Source organism: Quercus lobata, chromosome 11 (genome assembly GCF_001633185.2).
Source record: "Quercus lobata isolate SW786 chromosome 11, ValleyOak3.0 Primary Assembly, whole genome shotgun sequence".
In the NCBI taxonomy this organism is placed as follows: Eukaryota; Viridiplantae; Streptophyta; class Magnoliopsida; order Fagales; family Fagaceae; genus Quercus; species Quercus lobata.
In genome coordinates this window covers 42,998,473-43,023,090 of record NC_044914.1, presented here as the reverse complement: position 1 = coordinate 43,023,090, position 24,618 = coordinate 42,998,473, and the positions used below count along the sequence as shown (strand labels likewise).

Genomic DNA, 24,618 nt, shown 5'->3' with positions numbered 1-24,618 from the left:
TTACTCGGGCATCCATAAAACGACAGAGGCGAGTATCACAGCCGGGACTGCTCCCACTCCTAGCATGACACGCCATCCCAAGTGGGTTGGGAGCTTTGAGCATACATAGTTTGACACGTACCCCAATAATATGTCAAAATTGATAAAGACCTGTGAATTACAATCATAATTCAACCAAGTCAATTAGTATTATTTATGAGTATGACCATAAAATATGTCAGATAAGATGATTGTACTGTACTTTTTGCTGCTAACTTTATTTCTTGATCGTTCACGTCCACGTTTTCAGACCTAGCACGTTTTTAGTTTTTTTTTTTTCGGTTGTAGTTGTTGGCCAATTCTTTCATAAACAGAATACTTGTATATTATTTATGAGATCTATAAATTTCACTTTTTAGTAATTTTTTTTATTAAAAATAGGTCATACGGTACTATTCACATATTTAAAAATTATTTAACTACGGTGTTTTCAGTTTTCAGTTTTCAATTTCGGTAAAATAAATTCTATCCAAACGGATCCTTAAAGTTGTTTCCATGATCTTAATAATAATAATAATGTCATTTTGGAAAGGAATCAACTGTTTTGCTTCTTGAAGTCAATTCAATTGGTGAAAGTAGTTTTACCAATCTTATAACATTTGATTGCCTTTCTTTTTTTTTTTTTTTTTTTAAGCAAAAGACAAAAAAAAAAAAAAATGGTGAAAGTAATTTCAGATCTTAAATTATTACTGTTACTGGCTTTAATCTAAATGTCATCTTTTTCTATTATTTATAAATTATATAAAATAAAATTGTAAATACATTTACTTGGTTAATTTTATTCATAATAAAGTATTTTGGAAATTGTTTAATGATTGTCAATTATCCAAAAAGAAAAAAAAAATTATAAATTGAGGTGACAAAACATGTGATTAATGACACATTAATAATATAATTAAAAGATATATCAATATATATATATATATAGGTTTATTTAATAATATTTTTAGTAGTCCTACTTGGGAGATTTCAATCCACTTTAAAAATATATCATTTCAATGAGAGGAAGAGCCGATTTATGTCACAAGCTCTCAACATTAAAAAGAATTGTTATATGGAATTTTTTTCTAATATTATCTTTTCATATAAAAAAAATGATTAGATAGTTACAACTTACAATAATAAAAGAGGGAAATTTTGAACATTTGACATATTAGATAAAAATATTAAAAATCATAAGATCTTGACTTTTTAATACTTGTAGTACTAGTAGTTGTATACATTTTTTTTTTCTTAAGAAGAAAGACTTGTAATCTAAGTCATAAGATCTTTATTGGAAAATTAGATAAAACAAAAGAATTTATACTTGGAAGATCAGACTTCATCCAAACTACAAGAGAAAAAGAAAGCTTACTCTTTGGGCTCAGGCATGTGAACTGTATTGCTTTGCCTATCCACATGAAAGAAAGAAAAGCTCTATAAAGAGTTAGTATAAGACAAGGTGTCTTTTAAAAGGTGGCCAACAAAGGATTGGACCATATCTCCACATCTTAGGGAATTCATAACAATCTCTAAGTCTCCTTCGAAGGAAGAGTGGAAGAAGCCCTTCCTTCTCAAGTCACATTTGCTCAAAACGCCAAGGTCTTTGGGACTTTACTACAAACCCTCTAGGTAAAATCAAAAGAGGTTTGTGATCGGATGAGCCCACATCTAGAGAATGTACCTTTGTTGCGAGGAATTGAGCAAGCCACTCATTTATACCAATAGTTCCATTCAACCGCTCCCACACCGTACCTCCATTTAGGTAATTCTTGAACTAGGTAAATTTATTAATTTACTACCAACAAAGCCCAGATCCCTTAAACCACATTCATCCAGTGCTTCTTGAAATATTTTCATTTGACCATAGGGTCTTAAACGGGCAACTAATTTTTCATTAGACTTTGAGAGTTCATAAAATCGCCAGCACATAGCCACGACAATGATGAACACTGATGAAGATCTCTTATAAGATTTCAAGAATCAATTCTCAAATGCGTCTTAGGTGCCTCATAAAAATTAGTGAATTGCCATGCATTTATCCTTTCCTTGGCTGATCAAACCATCAATGAGATGTAGAGAAGAAGTTTCAACATGTAAGTCGAAACCATGTTTCCAACAAAGAACCAATCCACCACTACAAATTATTTTTTGACACTCCTTGACAATGTCCAAACTTCAAATTATCCTGAATACCAATTAGCCTTACTTCATCCAGCCATGTTTCAACTAAATAGACCACTGTAGGATTTTGTGCTTGGACTATGTCACTAAGCTCCTGAATTGTCTGTCGATTCCTAGGCCCATAACAATTCTAATATAAGAGACTCATGGCTCTTGGTGGTGCTGGAAACTAGCCTCCAAAATACCAAAGAATTTTCTTGTCACCTTGAGAAACCAAATTTTTTCTTATGTAACTCAAGACGAGTACTATTAGACTTTGTCACCCGTTTATGATAGGAAATGACTTCCAGGTTAGGACCTTTGCCTGAATCAGCATGTAAAACTCTTTTCCATTTTGAATTTTGGAGCTATGAAGTGTGGAGAGACGGCTCATGAAGGTTTGAAACATCATTTAAGAGTAAGAGTATCCACAACAATGAGCTAAATTTTTAACTTTTTAGCTACACAAAAATCACTTTATCTATTTTACCTTCTCACATCCTACAACAGTGAAGCTATTTTAACTTTTAACACAATAAAATAATATAAACACTAAAATAAAATAATATTTTATTCAACCACCAACACACAACCACAACCATAACCACCATCAAACCCATCTTTGTTTCACTTCTTCTCCTTTGTTTCTATCGCCCATGCCCAACCACTCCATTGCTTCTCCTTTGGTTCTCTGTTACTCCATCTTGTTCTTTGGTTCTCCATTACTCCATTTCTCTCTCTCTCTCTCTCTCTCTCTCCATCGCTCTATCTCCTCTATGTTCTCATCTCCATCTCTCCATTAAAATCTCTCTGTTTAGGTGTGGTGGTCGTCGTCACTCGTGGTGGCTAGATTAGGTTTGTCGTCACTGTCGCCGCCACCAGTATGGGTTTGTGTGGTTGAGATCTCTAGGTTTGTTGGGTTGTGTGGTTATGGGTTTGTCGAGGTTCTGGTGCTAGTTGTGCATTGTGGGTCGCGGTGGTTGTGTACATTTTAATGGGTTTTTGATTTCAATGGTGGGTGCTGTTTTTGTTTTTCTTTTCTCGACTGGTATAGGGTTTTTGGAGGAAGAAAGAGGAGATGGAGAGGCAGTGAGCATTGACACGGAGAAAGGAGAATGAAAGCAAAAAAAGAATAAAAAAAAAAAAAAGTAGTGTGAACGTAAAATAATAATAATATATATATTTTTTAAGTTTTCAGCTACAGTGCACAACCATATATAACTCTGCACTGTAGCAATGAAAGTAAAAATTTTACCTTTAACTCCACTGTTGTAGTGTGGATTTTTGTGTTTTTGTGTAGCTAAAATAGCTATGTAGCTATTTAGCTACACTGTTGTGAGTGCTCTAAGTAGGAAAAAATGGAGGTCGAGATAACAAGAGAGATATCACAATTTGATGAGAATGTGATATCTTTCATAAATGTTACATCCATAACATTTTCATAATAAATCCTAAATGGCACGTTGTTACAGGGTATTATTGATGATAAAAAATTAATTTCAATGTTGGGTTCAAATTAGAACTAATAACAACTTAACACTTCTCAAAAACGAAAAAAAAAAGAAAAAAAGGAGCAATACACAAAAAAATTCATAACATTTTTCACAAGTTGAGTTGACAAACTTTTACTAGTTCCTATCTAAGTCCACCACTAACACACTTTTTTACTTACTACTTTTAATATGCCACATCAACAAGTGTGAAAAGTTTTGTCTATAAACTTTCTAAAAAAAAAGAAGGCGAAACTACACTATTGGTCCCTGAAGTTTACCCTGTGTGCACAATTGGTCTCTCAAGTTTGAAGCGAGCACAATTAGTTCCTTAAGTTTTAAAACTGAGTTGTATTGGTCCTTTTACTAATTGCTGTTAACAGTGTTACTTACATGGCTAACAGAACAATGACTTAACTTTTTTAAAAAAAAAAAAAAAAATTAAAAACATGCCACTTCATTAGATTAATTAAAAACATTATTTGTTTTTAATATCAGATTTTGTTTAATTTGTAACATCTTGTCCTCGTCCAAATTTTCCTCGCGCCACAATCTCGTGCGGTGGCAACATCTCGTCCTCGTCCAAATCGTCCGCCGCCACATCATCGGCAATCATCCTGTTCCGATTCTTTGCTGCCATCACCTTCGACAGCACCAGAACCTTCATCAGAGCCGACTGCCGATGAAGCTACGGGTTCTCGTTTTGCTCGTTCTAGAACTTCCTATTACAGTTTAGAGCCTGAGAGAGCTCTTTCTCTAGCGGCCTCGGGATCGCCGGAATCGCGGAGATTGATGGCTTCTGGCACAGAACTGGTCCGTCTCGGAAATTCCGAGAACGGTTATTGGTTTCTGGCAACGCCGCGAGGATTCCGAGCTCGTTGATTTCTATTACTTGTTAGCTAAGAGAGGATGATCGTGATCATAGTGATCGTCGTCCATGAAGTCATTGGTCCAAAACACTTCAGCTTCGTTGAGCTCGTCTCCACCGCCTACGTCGACGGACGACGGTGGAGAGAAAGAGAACACAATGAGAAATCGGTCGCTCGACGGTGACTGCTGGTGACGGTAGCTGGTAAATTCCATTGTTGATTTGGATATCAAAGAGTCTTTCACACACACACAGTTTTTAGAGAGAGACTGTGTTTTTGTTAAACAAATATCATATTTTTTTTAATCAGGTCAATATAATTTTTCAATTTCATCTAAAAACTATTTTTTTTTTAAATTTTTTTAATTAAAAACATGCCACATCATTAAAAAAAAGCCAAGTTATTGTTCCGTTAGCTATATAAGTAACACCGTTAACAGCAGTTAGTAAAACGATCAATACAACTCAATTTTAAAACTTAAGGGACTAATTGTACTCGCTACAAACTTGAGGGACCAATTGCGCACACAGAGTAAACTTCAGGAACCAATAGTGTAGTTTCGCCAAAAAAAAAAAAACAATGTAGCTCATGTTAATTAATAGTAATTTTGCATCTAAAACAAGATAATAGAATTTAAGTAATATTTAATTTAAAAAAAATCATATTTAAATATACAAAAGGCCTCAATTTTAGTTGTTGCTTTGGGTCTCCAAATGCATTAAGCCGCCCCCAAGTAGTTGTATATGTGTACATGAGTTGAAAAGAAAAAAAAAGGGTTTTTAAAGACATTCTAAATGACAAAAGTTGCGTAATTCCATTTTTGTCAAAGTAACTTATCCAAACACTACTATTTTTCTTCGAAAGCAAAGTAGAAATAAGTTGTAGTTTTAACTTAACTAGTCGCTAACCCGTGCGATGCACGGGATAGTTAAACAAAATTTATATACTTTCACTTTTATTAGTACAATAATTTAAAAATAATTCTAACTAATACCCAAATGTAAGAGACACATTGACTTACTATTTAAAGTAGCCTTCTGAAGAATTTACACATATTGTGCAACTGATCCTTAATTTCTCATCAACGGTTAGAAATATAAACTGTAAATATATAAATAAAGACCATGACTTGAGAAGGACGCATTAAGCTTCAAATTAGAGTAGTAATGTTACTTACTCAATCTTTGCTCAGTTGTAATAATAATATAGAGGAAATTCAAAACATGGAAAGAAAATAAAAATTACAACAATTAATTCCATTATCTTTCATGCTATACTTTGTAATTGTACGGAATTAAGTCAACTCAATTTAAGTAGTTGTAATAAAATTGGCTTCTACTATTCTCTATTCTATAGAGATATGAACATATTTGATTTCTCAAACAATTACCGGTATTGTAATAAAATGATTTATTATTGAAAATAAGAAACAAAGAAAACCTCTCTATAGCTTAAGAAACACAATATACTAAAATTAAAGAGAGAAAATTTTCGGAGGACAAAATATTATAGATAATTTAAAAGAATTTTGGTTTAATTCCTAAACACTGTAACTCCATAAAATTCATACTAATAATAATATTTTAAGATAGCACAGTTAGAATTTTGGTTTAATTCTTGAACACTAAATTGGAAATTGATTATATGAGTATTCAATGGAGAACAAAAATGAAGTTAAAATTTGAGCATTGTAACAACTTCTTCACACAGTATTCTACGGGTAGCAACGAATTTAATTTGATTGTGTTACTATATAATCCAAACTTATTAATATATCAGGACTTTGAATTAACTCAATAAAATTATCAAAGCCTTTCCACTACAAGAACATGTGAAGATTCTGTTAATTTGAGCAAACTTAAACCCCTCCATCCACTTAAATTTTAGAAACAGATTATACACTTAAAATGGTTAGTAATTTATAACACTTACCCCCCACTATTAGTATACAAACACCAAACGCGGTCGTCGTAACCCTTTGAAAGAACCTTCCCCAATTGGACCCTATCCAAAAAAAAAAAAAAAAAAAAACCCAATTAACAAAATCGATCCAAAAGGGTCTAAAAAGCACACAAAATCAATTCAAAAAACAAAAATATGAGACAAAGTAATTACTTTCTGCTGCCAATGAAATTTTTTCTGTATTGTTGTTCCAAACTGCAACACTTATCTCTTTAAGGCCTTCAATTAACCAAAACACAAACTTTCCTTGGAATACCGGAGTATTATGACCATCTATACACACACACACACAAAACAAAATCAACATAACTCACTATAACTCTATAGAAGCCTCAGAAATATAAAGAGAAATTAAAGGGGTTGAATTTGATATTTACGTTTGGAGAGAGAGAGAGTTTACAGAAACCGTAACTTTATATTTCTTAACTTGAGAGAGGGGTAAGGTTGCTAGGGTTTTGAAGAGTTATAATGTTTTTGTTTTTATTTTTTAAATATTATGTTGACTTGGAAAATTGTGGTGCCAGCAGAGGCTACGTTTGGAGACAGAGAGTTTGCAGAAACCGTGGCTTTATATTTCTTAATTTGAGAGAGGGGTAAGGTTGCTAGGGTTTTGAGGAGTTATAATGTTTTTATTTTTATTTTTTATTTTTTAAATATTGTGCTGACATGGAAAATTGTGGTGCCAGCAGAGTCTTCGGTTTTATATATATATATATATATATAGATGAAGACAATGATTGCACTACAAACCTCAAAGAACGAGGTGAGGAAGCCACGAGTGGAAGCCGGAGAGATCTCAGCTGTGTAGACAGGGGCAATCATGAGTTCATAGCCCACGCCAATGCCTGCGACAAAGCGACCAACCATGAGAAATGCATAGTTGGTGGCAAATCCCATGAGAATAGCCCCAGCAAAGAAAATGGCTTGGGCCACTAGTATGGTGTATCTCCGGCCTATCCAGTCGGAGGTTCTGCCGGCGGCCCATGAGCCTATGAGTGAGTAAAGGTTGATAATTCCGGCGAGAATTTCAACCTATATGTCTAAGATTTTGAGGTTGTCTTTGATGTAAATTATAGCTCCACTCATTACACCAATATCTGAAAGCAACAAACAAACACATACATGAGGAAAAAAAATTTAAAGATCTAGTGCATTTGTATTGGTATGATTGCAATATCACAATTATATATTCAAAATAACATTTTCTGGAGAAACTAAGGTATGTTTCGACATAAAACACGATAGACATAAGTTATTGAAGAAGGGTAAGACTTCTATTCAGTGCTTGAGATTGAGATCTGCACTTGACTATTTTAAGACACCTGTTGAGTTTAGTGGCAAACCAAACCCGTGAAGAGTTACCCGTGTTTCGAGATAAAGTATGGCATCCATTGACAAAAAGGGAAACTCATTAGCTAACGGAAGTTGAATGAATTAACAGGACATAATAAAAACTCTTGAGACAGCCAACAAAACAAAACTGTATTATGTAATCAACGACAAGTGAATTGGAAAAAGCGTATAAAAAAATGTTACATGTATATTAACAGGCCATAGTTGAAGATTACTGACCATAACCAAGTAAGGCAGAAGTCATGGTGGCCAAGAGAGCACAAGTAAAAGCATATTTGTTAATTTTGGGTTTCTTTGGAGGATCAAAATCCATGGTAATTTTCTGGGGTTGGCCGGAAATGGCATTAGTTTCGGCTTCCTGGTCAGCCATATTGATTTGCTATGTAGAGATTTGAAGATAAAGAGAGGCTTCTATCACAAGGGGTTTTGCTTAATTTGTGGTGTTATTTTGGAGAGAAATTCAAGTGGCCATGAACCAGCACAGGTTGGGTAGTGATTAAGGTTCAGATAGTGTGGTTATATCAAAAAAATCTTAGACTGCATAAAATGCCGCCACAACTATTCGGGTGGAACTGTGAGCAATGAAAATGCCACTGCCGTAACTAACCACGTGGCAAATTGTGAGCAGTGAAAAAAATAGTGGGTCCATATCAAAGTGACATTCGTCTAATTACAATCTGACATGTAAAATAGTTGTGGCAAAAATTATAGCATTTTATATAGTATTAGAACTGTTCATACTTAATTATATAGACCAATGCTTACATCACCATTGGCTGTAAAGTCCTATAAATGACACTCTTAGCACTACTTATTACGTAATTAATTGTCTGTTTCATTTTCACTGACTAAGAAAAACATTGTGGACTTGTAGTACCAAAACTTCTGGTGTATGATACACCATATCTTAGTTGTAATTGCAAAGCCTATATAATATATATTACTCCTTCCATCTCAAATTATTTGGCCTGTATTTCATTTTAAGATGTCCTAAAATTATGTCTTATTTGAAAAATCAAACATCATTAATTTATTAATATTTCCTTTATGCCCTTAATTTATTTGTGGAACATTTTTTTAATTAAAAAAAATTAAAAACCTAAATTTTGAAATCCACTATACACGCCATCTTTATTCAAATTAAAAAAAAAAAAAAAAACATTTCTAGTATTGGCAGTTGGCGCCAATACCAGAAATGTTTTTTTTCCTTAAATAATTTTTTGAAAATTTTTTAAGGGCAATTTAGGAAATTCTTAACTTTTTTTTTTTAAAGAGATGTAAGATAATTAATGATGTTTCCCTAAATAATTGAGTTTTTCAAACTAGGCCAAATAATTTGGGACGGAGGGAGTAATTAATAACCTGTATGTTATTATAAATAAAATATCAAATACATCTAGTGATCTAGATATGGTCCATTTTTTTCCCTAAAATAAAAAGAAGAAGAAGATATGTTCCATTTTTAATTAATTAATTAGATATATATATAGAGAGAGAGAGAGAGAGAGAGAGAGAGAGAGAGAGAGAGAGAGAGAGAGAGAGGTTCAAATTACATCAACAATTAATGTACTAATTTTTTTATTAAATAAAAAATTTGACAAATCCACCATTGAATTAAATATTTTATATACCTTAGCCTCCATGCATGTAAAATTTCAAAATAACAAAAAATAAAAAATTATGTAATCTATTAAAAATATTTAAAATTATACATAAAAAAGGAAATTAATAACATCTTATTGAAATGCATATTAACACCAAAAAAAAAAAAAAATGCAATACAATATAATTTTCAAAATATTAATCCAAAAAAAAATTATATAACTTTGTATAACCTTTTATATACTACTGCGCCCCCCCCCCCCCCTTGTTCTATTCATTAATTGAATTTAATCTGTTGATTAAGGCAAAGTTCCATAAAAACTCCTACCTTCTTCCAAATATCATGAACAGTTCCTATAAGTTGAGTGCCCATTTCAAGGAAATATAGAATAGCAGGAACTTAAACAGGTTTGATTCTTTATCGGATCATAAAAGTCCACTTTCCGAAGAGCTCTTCCTTATCTTCGGCATCGAGCATCAATTGCAACGATTCAATAAACCACCCATTGGGATATTTATCACCAAGTTGAGACGAATACTTTGTTGTAGAGTCAAGAAATTCTTTGGGGCTGAATCGAGGTATTCAAGAAGAGTAGGTTGTTTTGGTTAGATACCGTCAAGAATTCCTGATCATTGAATGGGAACAGCTACATCTAAAAGTATTTTTACCTTTAAATATTTTCTGTTGGAGCTTCCCTCATTCCTTTTATTGAACATAATGATGCAAATCAAGCTTTAATGAGTTCTAATATGTAACGTCAGGTAGTTCCACTTTCTTGATCTGAAAAGTGTATTGTTGGAACTGGGTTGGAATGCCAAGTGGCTCTATTTAAAGAAAGAAATAAATAAAAACTTCTAAAAACATATATAAAATAAAAATTACTACATAAGTCAAATAGGATACTCAAATACTTTTTCGTATCTTAAGTTAAATTAAATAAAAAAAGCTTATATTATATTCTATTAAGTAAAAAATAAGTAAAAAAGTAAAAAGAAAAGACGACTAAATAGTAATTACAATTATATAATTATTAAAGGGCTAATAAATAAGAAAGGAGCAATAATCAATTTAGCATTTGACTCCTTCATGCATGCTCCACTTGGCTCGGGGGGATATAGCTCAGTTAATAGAGCTCCACTCTTGCAATTGGGTCATTGCGATTATGGGTTGGATGTCTAATTGTCCAGGCGATAATGATAGTATCTTGTACTTGAACTGGTGGCTCACTTTTTCTAAGTAATGGGAAAGAGGACCGAAACATGCCACTGAAAGACTCTATTGAGAAAAAGATGGGCTGTCAATTTATGGCAATGTCATTTTGATGTGTAGTCTTGCAGGCAAGTATCCGTATTAACCAATTATTCAAGCTTCCCCTTGAGTTTTTGAGTTACTTTTCAAGTGTTCGAAGAAATACTAAAGTGGTGCGGAATCAAATGCTAGAAAATTCATTTCTACTAAATAATGCTCCTAATAAACTCGATACAATAGTTCCAATTGGCCATTGATACACGATTCAAATCATTAATATTAATTTCTTTCTATTCTATTTGTTATTTTATTATCTTTATTACTATTGCCAAATAAAAAAAAAATTGACCGCAAATACAAATAGCTAAAAAGAAAGGGGATGAATTTGCTCTTAGGAATCATTCAACCCTCAAAATGATTGTCTTAGTGTATCGTGTAAATTCCTTGAAATGAGAAAATCAAATAATTCTCTGTGGTGGAACAAAATATCTCGCATTTCTGGCTCGAATAGTTTATTGTTTTTGGTTTCCAAAGGAATGTTGGGATGATCTTTTTTTGCCGCATTTCGCTCAAAGGGTTGAAGGGAGATAGTGCATCAAGCTGTTTGCAAGGGCTAACTTAATCCTCTTCCCCATGGATCCTTCATGGGATCTCTAGGAGAGTCGCCAACTCCAACTATTGTCCATGTACAATCCATACTAGATCTGACCAATTGCCCATCCTACCTCGTCTACGTTCTTGATAGCCCATCTTTGTCTCAGTAGAGTTTTTCAGTATTAAATTACGTTGGCTTTAAGAGATCCTCATCAACTTTGTAAGGTTGAATTTATTCAATCATTTGTTGGCTTTATTCCGTGCCAAATTTGCTTGTAATTTAGCAATTAGATACCCTGTATTTAGGTGGGATTCATGTAAGGGTAGTGTGTGAGAAAGTGTGAAGAAATCTCAAAACTGTGCAATTCAAGGGAGTCTTGCGACTGGATCTCGCGATTAGCAAGTCACCAGAATGGCACACGTGTGAAGCATGCAGGGGGAGTTGAAGGGTCACGCCAATTGTGCACTACAGGACAAAACTTTCAGTCTGGCTAGGTAGTTAGCTCATGACTCAAACTCGTGACTTGTTCCAGTTGTGAGCTCGAGTTGCCAGAATGCCTTGTTTGGTTGTAACTGACTCTTCGCATTCCTCATACACCCTACTATAAATACCCTTATACCCACAAAATGTAGAGAGCTTCTAGAGAGAATTTTAAGAGAGAAACCCTAGAGAAAAAAAGATTGACTCATCCACAATCTTCATCCTTTGATTCTCCAAATTCCTCTACTCTCACCCTTTCCATTGATATATCCTTGAGAGGTACATTAGCCAAATCCTTATCTCACCATACCTATATCTATGAGAAGGTGTTTTGGTGCTTGGGAACCAGTTCAGAAGGGATCAATTTGTACGTTTTTCTTTTTTAGACCCCTTAAACACAACCAAATTAACCTAGTTATTTAGCCAAGTGATTAACTTAGGTAAATTATGAAGAACTAGGTTAACACATATAAATCATATCATTGACAAGTGCGGAAAATAAAGAACATAACGATATGATAACTTAGGAAAACCAAACAGGTAAAAAACCTAAGGAGAATTTAACCTAGCTATCCTCAAGGTAAACAAATCCACTATAGAGAATTGAAGTTTACACAATAGCGACTTAGACCACTAACATCTTATTACTACCTCAAGTAGGAAACCTACTACCACGACCACGTGACAACTCCGAGTTCACGGACTACTTCTCTCTTGGATTCACAGCAAGTACAAGCACTCCCGCTTGTATATCTTTAAGCTCTTGAATAAGTAACTGAATTGATCACCAAGCTCTCGACATCAATTTTGAGATTGGAAACCCTAAGTGTGTATGAAGGCAAACACCTTTAAATCTCACAAGAGATTCACACACATAGCATAAAGAGTAACCTTAAAACGTGGCTAGGGTTTTCCCTTTTATATTTAAGGCAAAACATAAAACCCTACACGACAAACGGGCTGGGATTAAGTTGGAAAATTTTGCAGAAAAAACAATCTACATGAGCTTCGATCAATTGAGTCTAATTCTCGATTGATCGAGCTAGGCAGATTTACATAGTAAATCCTATAGTACACTCGATTCCAACTTTACAATAAACATATTCTTTGAGCAAGTCTAAAACAAGACTAAACATTTTGATCATGGTTTGCCAACATTACAAATTGAAGTTCTAATACATTTAAACTTAAAGTCTTAGAAACCAACACAATTCAATTTGGTTGATGCAATGGGCTATTGCGGGATCCGGTAAGCTAGAAAAGATAGGGTATGGCGTAACCCTGTTGGAGCAAGAAACTTGGAGGGCTTAGATGCACTGGAAAGATTAGGCTTGGAGGGTCTTTTGCTATTCATGTATCCCAACTTCATTCTCTAGTGGATTATTGACCGTTTGGAGGGTGGCAGAGAGGTTTTTTCGTCGAGTACTTCGATTTCCTCTTCGATAACATATCGCTGTGTTATCTTTGTGTTTGCATCTTTCTTCCCTTTCTCTTTACCTTTTAATTACTGCTGTGACTGTGATTGTGTTACCAATTTGGTTATAGCTTATATTTCATATTCCGCATATATATTGTTTGTTTATAAGCTAGTGTTGGTAATTTTTAATTTGGGGGTCTAAACGTTCATAGGTGTTTTACACACTATTTGAACTTTCAAACTTATTAGGTTTAATCACTTGTATTTGAATCATATGTATCTGAAAACTAATCTAAATTCTTAGTTTAGAGTTGTTGTCATATGTGGCGTAACTGAAACCTCTTATTCCAGGTTGGAGATGATTGTTGACAGGATGTTCTTACTCTTCAAGTGATAGCACTACTTAGAGACATATTTGAAGCAGTTGGAATTAACCTGTATCTGTTCCCTTATGGTGTTCTCCCAACTGGCCCGGAGAGAGGCATAATTGAGGTGACCTCCTTTTTTACAATCTCTTACTATCTATTTTGAAGGGTTGTGCCTTGAGTGCATGCATATTGTGCATGTGGTACACTGTACACATTTGGCGCTTGTAGTTTTTGTGCTGGAATGTTACATGCACAATTGCCAAATTAAAACTTTGGATACTGAATTTTGCAATTTCATGCACTCTTTAAGTGTTTCCTTAATAATTTACACATGAATTAAAAAGTGGCAGATTACCTCATTCTTTATTATAATTTTTTTGAATTGTTAGGCTCAGATGTATGAAAATGAAGAGAATAGGGAAGAAGATTTGGATATCATGGTGCTTTTTATTTATTTATAATTTTTAAAGGTCTTTTTTAGGATTTACTAGTTGAATGAACATGGCTGAAATTGAATGTAAGAATTGCCAGATCTTCATTTGAGTTTTTAATTTCTTGTACAAAGTTAAAGCAAAACAGGCAAAAATCCTCTTTACCTGATTTTTATTTATTTATTTTTTTTTTATGACCAATATATATATATATATATATATATATAGAAACAACAAAATAGAAGCTTAAAATTATAAATAAAATTGACTTTTAGTTGAGGCTGCCAGTTAGATTAGCCACTGTGTTTGTATCGTGGGCTTCCCGTGGGGGATTCAGGTTTACTATGTGGTCCTACTACTCATTCTGCATTTTGTATGGAGCAATTGGCCTTTCTAGTGGCACAAAATTTCACTTAGGTTGCATTTGGATTTGAGGACTTAAAATCAAGGGATTTGAAGACAATTTCTAGCATTGAAGATTTTGCTCTAATGAAAAAACTTGTTATTTCAAATTTACACATTAATAAAGCTTAAATATTGGAATATTTCAAATTTACATATTAATAAAGCTTAAATATTTCAAATTTACAATGTCTGTCATATTTTATCAAAAATATTGGAATATTGTGGGCTGTATTATTACTAATATGGTTTTTAAATGTTCTCAATAACAATATGTCCATGGCAGAGCTGAATAAAACAAACATAGCCCTCATCCCAAAAACAAATAATCCCAAGAGAATGTCTGAGTTCCGCCCCATCAGTCTCTGTGATGTAGTGTTTAAACTCATTTCTAAAACCCTTGCTAACAGACTTAAAACCCTCCTCCCTCACATTATAACGGAAAACCAAAGCGCCTTCACCTCGGACTGACTCATTATTGACAATGTGCTTGTGGCCTTTGAATTAATGCATTTCTTAAATCACAAAAATGCAGGTAATGACGGTTTCATCGCAGCCAAGCTCGACATGAGCAAGGCCTTTGATAGAGTTGAATGGTGCTTCATCCAAAGGGTTATGGAAAGAATGGGTTTCAACACTAGATTGATAAATTGGGTAATGCAATGCATCACCAGTCTTCTACTTAGTTCTTATAAATGGGGTAGCTTGGGGAAATATCACCCCAACTAGAGGACTTTGCCAAGGAGACCCCCTCTCCCCAAGCCTCTTCCTTCTTTGTGCCAATGGCCTCTCTGCTCTCATACATGAAGCTACATGAAACCAGTAATGGATGGGCATTTCAATTTGTAGAGGCTGTCCAAGAATCACCCACCTCTTCTTTGCGGAAGACTCTTTAGCAAGGCAAACACCAAAGAGAGTCAAGAATTAAAAAAAATCCTTCAAAAATATGAAGAAGCATTTGGCCAAAAAATTAACACAGACAAATCCTCGGTGTTCTTTAGCCCAAACACACCTCAAGCAGTCAAAGAAGAGATTTTTGCCATCCTTGGCCCCATGCAAGACTCAAGACATTCCAAATACTTAGGTCTCCCATCGTTTATTGGAAGATCCAAGAAACAGGTATTTGCTACCTTGAAGGAGAGGGTGGGGCAGAAACTTGCTAGTTGGAAGGGTAAACTACTCTTTATGGGAGTCAAGGAAATCCTCATTAAGGCAGTTGCTCAAGCAATCCCAACCTACACCATGAGTTGCTTCCAACTACCTCAAAGTTTATGTGAAGATTTGGAAAGTATGATGAGAAATTTCTGGTGGATCGCTGGAAAAGGATGTGCAATTTGAAAGCTAGAGGAGAATGGGGTTCAGAAACTTGCAAGCTTTCAACCTAGCCATGTTAGCCAAGCAAGCATGGTGTATCCTCTCAAATCCAAGTTCCCTTGTTGCCCGTGTTCTTAGGGCCAAGTACTTCCCCACAGGCGATGTTCTCAATGCCAAGCTTGGCAATTTCCCATCATTCTCTTCGAGAAGCATTTACAACAGCCTTAAAGTCTTAAGGGAAGGAACTCAATGGAGGGTAGGCAATGGAAAAAGGATCCATATATGGGATGACAGATGGATGCCAAATCCATCCACTTATAAAGTCATTGGCCCTCCACACAGCAATCCAGAATTCCCAATGGTTTCCTCGCTCATAGACCCTATCATAAAATGGTGGAAAGCTGATTTGGTTCCAGTGACATTCCTCCCTTTCGAAGCTGAAACAATTTTCAGAATCCCTTTGAGCCACAATCTGCCTGAAGATAAAATAATATGGTTGGGGAATAGCCGTGGTAAGTTTACAATCAAAAGCGCATACCATATTGCCCACAAGTTAATGGACGTAAGGGAAAAGGAGGAAAGCTCCTCAAGGGATCCCTATAGGCTGCTATGGAAGAAGCTTTGGCACCTAAACCTCCCAGTAAAGATGAACATTTTTGCTTGGAGAGCTTGTATTAATGGGCTACCCACAATGGAAAATATGAATATCAGAGGCATTACTAATAGCAGAACATGCCCAATTTGTGGTTTTGAACACGAAAATATCACCCATGCCATCCTAAGATGTGATTTCACCACTCAGGTTTGGAATTTATGGGCTGAAAATCCATTAAGAGTCGGTCAAAATAGCTTGAATTTCCAGGACTCAGCCATGCTTATCCTCACTCAAAAGTCTACCCAAGACCTAGAAACCTTTTTTGCTGTAGCTTGGGCCATTTGGTATAACAGAAATAAGGTTGTCCACAATGAAAGCAACCTTTCCCCACAACAGACTTGGCATATGGCAAAAAGCTCAATGGAAGACTATTTAAGTGCTGCTGATTCGGACCTTTCCTATATCAGATTCTCCCCCACCAGATGGGAACCCCCTCTACCAAGAGTTTACAAAATAAATGTTGATGGAGCTTTAGACCAAAATAGGTACTCTAGCGTTGGGGTCATTGTAAGAGACAGCAAGGGTCAACCAATTGCTAGTCTCTGCAAGTTTCTACAATCCAGTTATTCTGCAGAACTCGTGGAGATAATGGCTTTGGAGCAAGGAATCCTGCTAACTAAGGAATTGCAACTGCCCAGAGTTATTTTTGAATCAGACGCACTCAATGTCATCCAAGCCATTAATGACAGAGCTATAGGGAGCAGTTTCGGCCACTTCATTCAGGATTTTATCCAAGCTCGGGATATGTTTGAACCATGCTCTTTCAAGCATCTAAACTGTGACTTTAACAAGGTTGCCCATGAGTTGGCCCAATATGCTTGGAGGAGTGCAAGTTCGCATATCTGGACAGGAGTTGCCCCCCTCAATGGTTGCTTATTTAATTCAATCTGAGATGTGTTCTGTTTAGCTATGTTGTCTGGCTTGTATCTGAACTCTCTTTGATGTACTCTTTGTTTAGTTATTAATGCCATCTTATTTCCCTATAAAAAAAAAAAATATATATATATATATATATATCCATCCATAACTAAATTTTGTCCATAGGAAATATTTTTTTTTGTCCTTCCATACTTTGTTTAAATCTTTTAAACTAAAAATTCAAATTCAAGTCCTCTTCAAATACTCCCATCCATATGAATCAATTGTCATTTGATATTGCATTCACTGATTTTGTGGGGCTACTTAGGGGCTATTTGGTAGGGTATTTTAAATAACAGTTTTTAGTGTTTAAACAACATTACACGTATTTCCACATACTTTTTCACTCACATGTATTTTCAAAAAATACAAACAACGTTACTAGAACAATATTATCAAACGACTTCTTCGGATTTAAAAACATAGTTTAATTGTGTCTGCTTGCTGCCAGGTTTCATACTTCATTTGGGTTTCAATATCCGGGTTTGCGTGTCATTATTAATCACAAATCTAGACTTGAAGCCTGAAATATGATTCAATCTGTCTGTTGTGCCAGTTGTCAATTCTCGTGTCTCTAGGTAGCATATGTTCCAGGAAGTAAATTAATATTTGAATTAAATTGGAAAGAAATAATATTGATGTAAATACCTTGCAGTTTGCATTTTGCATTGCATTTTATATTTGGGAAATGTTCTAACCTTGGCAATTTGCATTTTATAAACATGAAACGTTTCACCAATTCCAAAAGACTTTTACAATACTGCACTTTGCTCTTATGTGTTTTTTTTTTGAATCTTCTCTTTCAGCTTAAAGAGACTGACTATAATGGTAGTTGTAGACTTCATTCTTTAAATATTATCTTCTTATCTTGCAGGTTGTGCCTAATACACGGAGCAGAAGTCAGATGGGTGAAACCACCGATGGTGGTTTGTATGAGATTTTTCAACAAGACTATGGGCCTGTTGGCTCTTCTAGTTTTGAAGCTGCCCGTGAGAACTTTATCATTAGCAGCGCTGGTTATGCAGTTACGGGCCTTTTACTTCAACCAAAGGATAGGCACAATGGGAATCTTCTTTTTGACAAGTATGCCTAATCTTTTGACCTGATTTTTTTAGTGTAAATTGTGATTTGTGATAATAACGTAATTTAGTTTGATTTATCTCTCTGTGCAACATGACAAACCTAAACTCGGTATTTTCTTTCTTGATCTCGTTACGTATATAGTTTTCTTGAAAACCGTATGAAGGTCTTTCCAAAATAATGAGGTATATAGTGTAGAAATACAACCAATGCTGATGTACATGTCAATGCAGGTTGGGGAGGCTTGTTCATATCGATTTTGGTTTCATATTGGAAACTTCGCCGGGTGGAAATATGCGTTTTGAAAGTGCACACTTTAAGCTGAGCCATGAGATGACGCAATTACTAGAACCATCCGGGACTATGAAGAGTGAAACTTGGAACCTATTTGTAAGGTAGTGAAGACGTGTTTGTTTACTCTCTCTCTGTCTCTCTCATATCACTGTTCATGAATGAACTTATTTTCTAGATCGAACATAAGCAATTTGTTGTTGTTTTGATCCAAACTATGCATTGTGCTTTCCATCATATGCCCACAGTTTATGCGTGAAGGGGTACCTGTAGGGAATTTAACCAAAAATTCCTAACCTGTGAGAAACAAAACAAATAGAGAAAACACACGTCAAAGAAAATAATCACACGCACAAGACAATATTTACGTGGTTCGGCAATTTGCCTACGTCCACGGAGTTGCAGGGATTTCACTATTATCAGGGAAAATACAATAGTGCACAAGAACACTCTCAAGAAACCCAAATCCCAATTACACCTTAGTACTCTCCCACAGAAAAAAATAAAAATAGAAACTGACTGCCTCTCTTTTCTCTATTTTCTCTCATGCGGCTTGCACACTAGGTTAATTGGAATTTTTTCTATATGCTCACACAGCTTCACTTTTACTCTCAAACCTAATATATATATATTTATGTATATATATCAAAGTCGGTTACACTAGGAACTAAACTCCTAGTTGAATTCGGTCAACTTGGGCTTGTAGAAATTCAAGCCACATGAGCCCACTTCAACAAATCTCCACCTTGGCTTGAATTGACCAAGCTACACAAGCAAACTCCTCCATCAGCTCCACCTTAGCCCTTAAGGGCTCACAAGCTACAAACATCAGCCACAATCCTCCATAACACAGTTCCTCATCCCTGCAACTCATCCTCCTGTCCTCAAGCTAGAAGACCAATTGAAGCTGCGCACAGCTTCAACTTCTCAATAGTGACACCCTTAGTCAACATGTCTGCTGGGTTCTTAGATCCACAAATCTTCTCAAGCATTACCAGCTTATCTTCAACAAGGTAACGGATAAAGTGGTATTTTGTCTGTATGTGCTTCGATTTTGAATGAAAAGCCGAATTCTTGGCAAGAAAGATTGCACTCTGACTGTCACTGTGTAGAATACCCATCTCCTGCTTCTTACCCAATTCATCTAAGAAACCATGTAGCCAAATCATCTCCTTTCCAGCTTCAGTTGCTGCAACATACTCAGCTTCTGTACTAGACAAAGTAACAATCTTCTGTAGATTTGAAGCCCATGATATAGCTGTACCACCCAGAGTAAAAACAAACCCAGTAGTACTCTTTCTACTATCAATATCACCAGCAAAATCAGCATCTACATAACCCTGCAGTTTCAAACTTGCACCTGTGAAGCAAAGATATGTATCTGATGAACCCTTCAGATACCTCAGAATTCACTTGACTGCCTCCCAATGCTGCTTTCCAGGCCTACTCATGAATCTGCTCACAACTCCCACTGCATGTGCAATGTCTGGCCTTGTACACATCATAGCATACATCAAGCTGCCAATAGCTGAGGCATAGGGCACCTTGCTCATGTGGTCCCTTTCTTCTTCTGTCTTCGGTGATTGTTCTTTACTTAGTTTGAAATGACTACCCAAGGGTGTGCTCACTGGTTTTGCTTCATTTATGTTGAACCTGCTGAGAACTTTCTTCACATACTCTGACTGTGAAAGTTTCAATGTACCATTAGCCTTGTCTCTAATGATTCTCATACCAAGGATTTGCTTTGCAGCTCCCAAATCCTTCATTGCAAACTGTTTGGACAATTGCTTCTTCAGATTATTAATCTCCTCAATGCTAGACCCTGCAATAAGCATATCATCCACATACAACAGTAATATGATGTAAGAATTGTCAAAAGACTTAACATAGCAACAGTGATCAGCTTCACATCTCTTGAACCCAATTCTATGCATAAAACTATCAAATTTCTTGTACCACTGTCTTGGAGCTTGTTTTAGGCCATACAAGCTCTTTTTCAGTTTGCATACTAAATTCTCTTGTCCTTGAGCAATGAACCCTTCTGGCTGAATCATGTAAAGATCTTCCTCCAAGTCACCATGAAGGAATGCTGTCTTCACATCTAACTGCTCAAGGTGTAAGTTTTCTGCAGCCACCATTCCTAGTCTGATTGTTGACATCTTCACAACTGGAGAAAATATCTCTGTGTAGTCAATGCCTTCCTTCTGCTGGAACCCTTTAACAACTAATCTGGCCTTATAACATTTACTACCATCATGCTCATTCTTTATTCTGTATACCCACTTGTTGTGCAAAGCTTTCTTTCCTACTGGCAATTCAGTCAGTTCCCATGTCTGATTCCCCAACAAGGAATCCATCTCATCCTTCATGGCTAACTCCCACTTGCTTGAATTCTCATCTTGCAAGGCTTCTTCATAACACTCTGGCTCACCACCATCAGTCAACAGGAGATAATTTAGAGTGGGTGAATAATGCTGTGGAGGTCTAATGTTCCTGGAAGATCTACGGACTTCAGCTACAGGTGTACTCAGATCTACCTGTGAATTTACATTCTCCTTATCTTCTTCACCCCTTTTTTGGACAGTACCTTCAGTCAATTCATCTAAGTTGACAAACTCAGATTTCTTTTGATCTATCCCTGTAATATTTGACACTACAGTTGACCTGTCCTTATACATAACCTGTTCATTAAATAACACATTTCTACTTCTGATGATTTTCCTGTTTTGTTCATCCCAAAACCTATAGCCAAATTTCTCATCACCATAGCCAATGAAAAAACATATTTTAGACTTTGCATCAAGTTTACTACGAGCATCAGAATCAATATGAACATAAGAAACACAACCAAAAACTTTTAAGTGTGAAAACTTTACCTCTTTACCGCTCCAAACCTCCTCAGGAAGTCTGAACTCCATGGGAACTGAAGGTCCTCGGTTTATCAGGTAAGCTGCAGTGCTAACAGCATCAGTCCAAAAAGTTTTTGGTAGTCCTGCATGCAACCTCATACTCCTAGCACGCTCATTGAGAGTTCTATTCATGCGCTCAGCCACACCATTCTGCTGTGGTGTCCCAGGAATGGTCTTCTCCATCCTAATTCCCTGTGCAGCACAATACTCACTGAACCCTCCATCTATGTACTCTCCTCCATTATCTGACCTCAAACATTTTACTTTCAAACCTGTTTCTGTCTCAACCATGGCCTTCCACTTCTTAAAGGTTTCAAATACATCTGATTTATTTTTCAGAAAATAAACCCATACCTTTCTACTTGAGTCATCAATGAAAGTGATGTAGTACCTTGAACCTCCAAGGGATGCAACCGGAGAAGGCCCCCACAAATCAGTGTGTACTAACTCCAATTTTTCAGCCTTCGGTGTCCTGCCAGTTTTCAAGAAGCTCACATTTTTCTGCTTTCCTAAGATGTAACTTTCACACATGTCAAAATCAATGGACTTCAATTCTAGTAGTTTTCCTTTTGACAGTAGCATCTTCATCCCTTTCTCACTCATGTGACCAAGTCTTCGGTGCCATAGGCTTGTATCAGTACTTGCATCAGCAACTGCAATTGTGTCTCTTGGACTTGAGGTCATGTACAGAGTACCAGTTTTCTTTCCACGAGCCAATACCCTAACTCCCTTTGTAACCTTCCAAATACCACCAACAAATAGTATTGCATGCCCTTCATCATCAAGTTGTCCAACAGAAATCAGATTCCTCCTTAGGTCAGGAATATGTCGAACCTTCTCCAGTAACCAAACAGACCCATTGGGCAACAATATCCGAACATCTCCCATACCCACAACATCCAAGGCTGAACCATCAGCCAAATACACCTTACCAAAATCACCTGCAACATAATTTTGTATGATTTCTCGGTGTGGAGTGGTATGAAACGAAGCTCCTGAATCCAAAACCCAATCATCAAGTGGATTGTCTACTGCAAGAAGTAATGCATCCTGTACCTCTTCCGTTACAGCATTAGCAGAATCATCTTCATTCTTCTTCTTAGGACTTTTGCATTGATTCCTAAAGTGACCTGTTTTCCCACAATTCCAGCATTGTACTTGTTGGCCTGATCTAGATTTACTTCTATTTCGATTAGAATTTCTGGATTTTGATTTGCCCCGATATGAATTTCTATTATTACCTCTGCCTCTTGTCTCAAGGTTTAGGGCAGAACTAGATCCTGAGGATTCGCCTGCATCTCTTCTGCGAATCTCCTCAGCCAGAATTAAATCTCGTATATCATTGTACTTGAGTTTTTCCTTTCCTGTAGAATTGCTTACTGCCATCCTCATTGCCTCCCAACTGTTTGGCAAAGAAGCCAAGACGATCAGAGCACGAATCTCATCATCAAAATCAATTTTTACAGACGACAATTGATTTGTGATAGTATTAAATTCATTCAAATGTTGTGCTACTGATGCATTCTCTGCCATCTTCAGATTGAACAGTTTCTTCATCAAGTGCACTTTATTGTTTGCTGACGGCTTTTCATACATACCAGACAAAGCCTTCATCAGATCTGCTATGGTCTTCTCCTTTACAACATTGTGTGCAACAGACCTAGACAGAGTTAACCTGATAACTCCTAGTACCTGTCTGTCAAGAAGAGCCCATTCCTCAGCCTTCATAGCCTCAGGTTTTGTCCCCAAAAGAGGCAGATGCAATTTCCTCCCATAGAGATAATCTTCAATCTGCATCCTCCAATACGCGAAGTCTGTGCCATCAAACTTTTCTATTCCAGACGCCTTTCCTGCTTCCTCTGCCATTGCTCCCACTCAAACCTAACCCTAGGCTCTGATACCAGTTGTAGGGAATTTAACCAAAAATTCCTAACCTGTGAGAAACAAAACAAATAGAGAAAACACACGTCAAAGAAAATAATCACACGCACAAGACAATATTTACGTGGTTCGACAATTTGCCTACGTCCACGGAGTTGCAGGGATTTCACTATTATCAGGGAAAATACAATAGTGCACAAGAACACTCTCAAGAAATCCAAATCCCAATTACACCCTAGTACTCTCCCACAGAAAAAAATAAAAATCGAAACTGACTGCCTCTCTTTTCTCTATTTTCTCTCATGCGGCTTGCACACTAGGTTAATTGGAATTTTTTCTATATGCTCACACAGCTTCACTTTTACTCTCAAACCTAATATATATATATTTATGTATATATATCAAAGTCGGCTACACTAGGAACTAAACTCCTAGTTGAATTCGGTCAACTTGGGCTTGTAGAAATTCAAGCCACATGAGCCCACTTCAACAGTACCTTGCTGCCTGCCGATATATGGATGGGATTATAAACATAGTGATGTTAATACTAGATAGCGGATTATCTTGTTTTAGAGTATCTGCAGCAGTGGAGCTAAATAGCTATTTTAGCTCCACCAAAACACAAAAAACTACCATCTAGCAGTGGAGCTATAGCTGTTTTTTTTTAGCTTCATTGCTACAGTGCACATCTATAGATAGATGTGCACTATAGCTGAAAGCTAAAAATATATATATATATATATATTATTAAATTTCTCTCTTCTTTCATTTAAAAAATATTTTCTCTTTCTTTCTTTTTCTCTCTCCGGCTTCTCTTCTTTCTTCCTTTTTCCTTCTCATTTTTTTTCTCTCCCTCATCTACTCTCTGCTTCGCTGATCTGTTCTGGATCTTCATCTTCATCGTCGATTTGTTCTGGGTTCATCTTCATTGCCGATCTTCATCGTCATCGTTGTCCTACGCCGTCGACCCATCTCGCTCAGTCCTCCATCTCACCGTCAATCCAAGCTCCATTGCCAACCTAAGCTTCATCGTCAATCCAAGCTCCACCAGCACTGCCTTCATTGAACTCAAGAGCACCGTGGATTTCATGGTTGGATTTCGTGGCTGTGGCTGGATTTCGTGAGTTTCTTTGGGTTTCGTGATGGCAGTTTGGTTGGGTTTCATGGTGGC

At 36.1% G+C, this 24,618-nt stretch overlaps 1 pseudogene; it reads right to left on the bottom strand.

Annotated features, from left to right (window-relative positions):
- LOC115966928 lies at positions 1-8,225 on the bottom strand (annotated as a pseudogene).
- Positions 8,226-24,618: the final 16,393 nt, after the last annotated feature.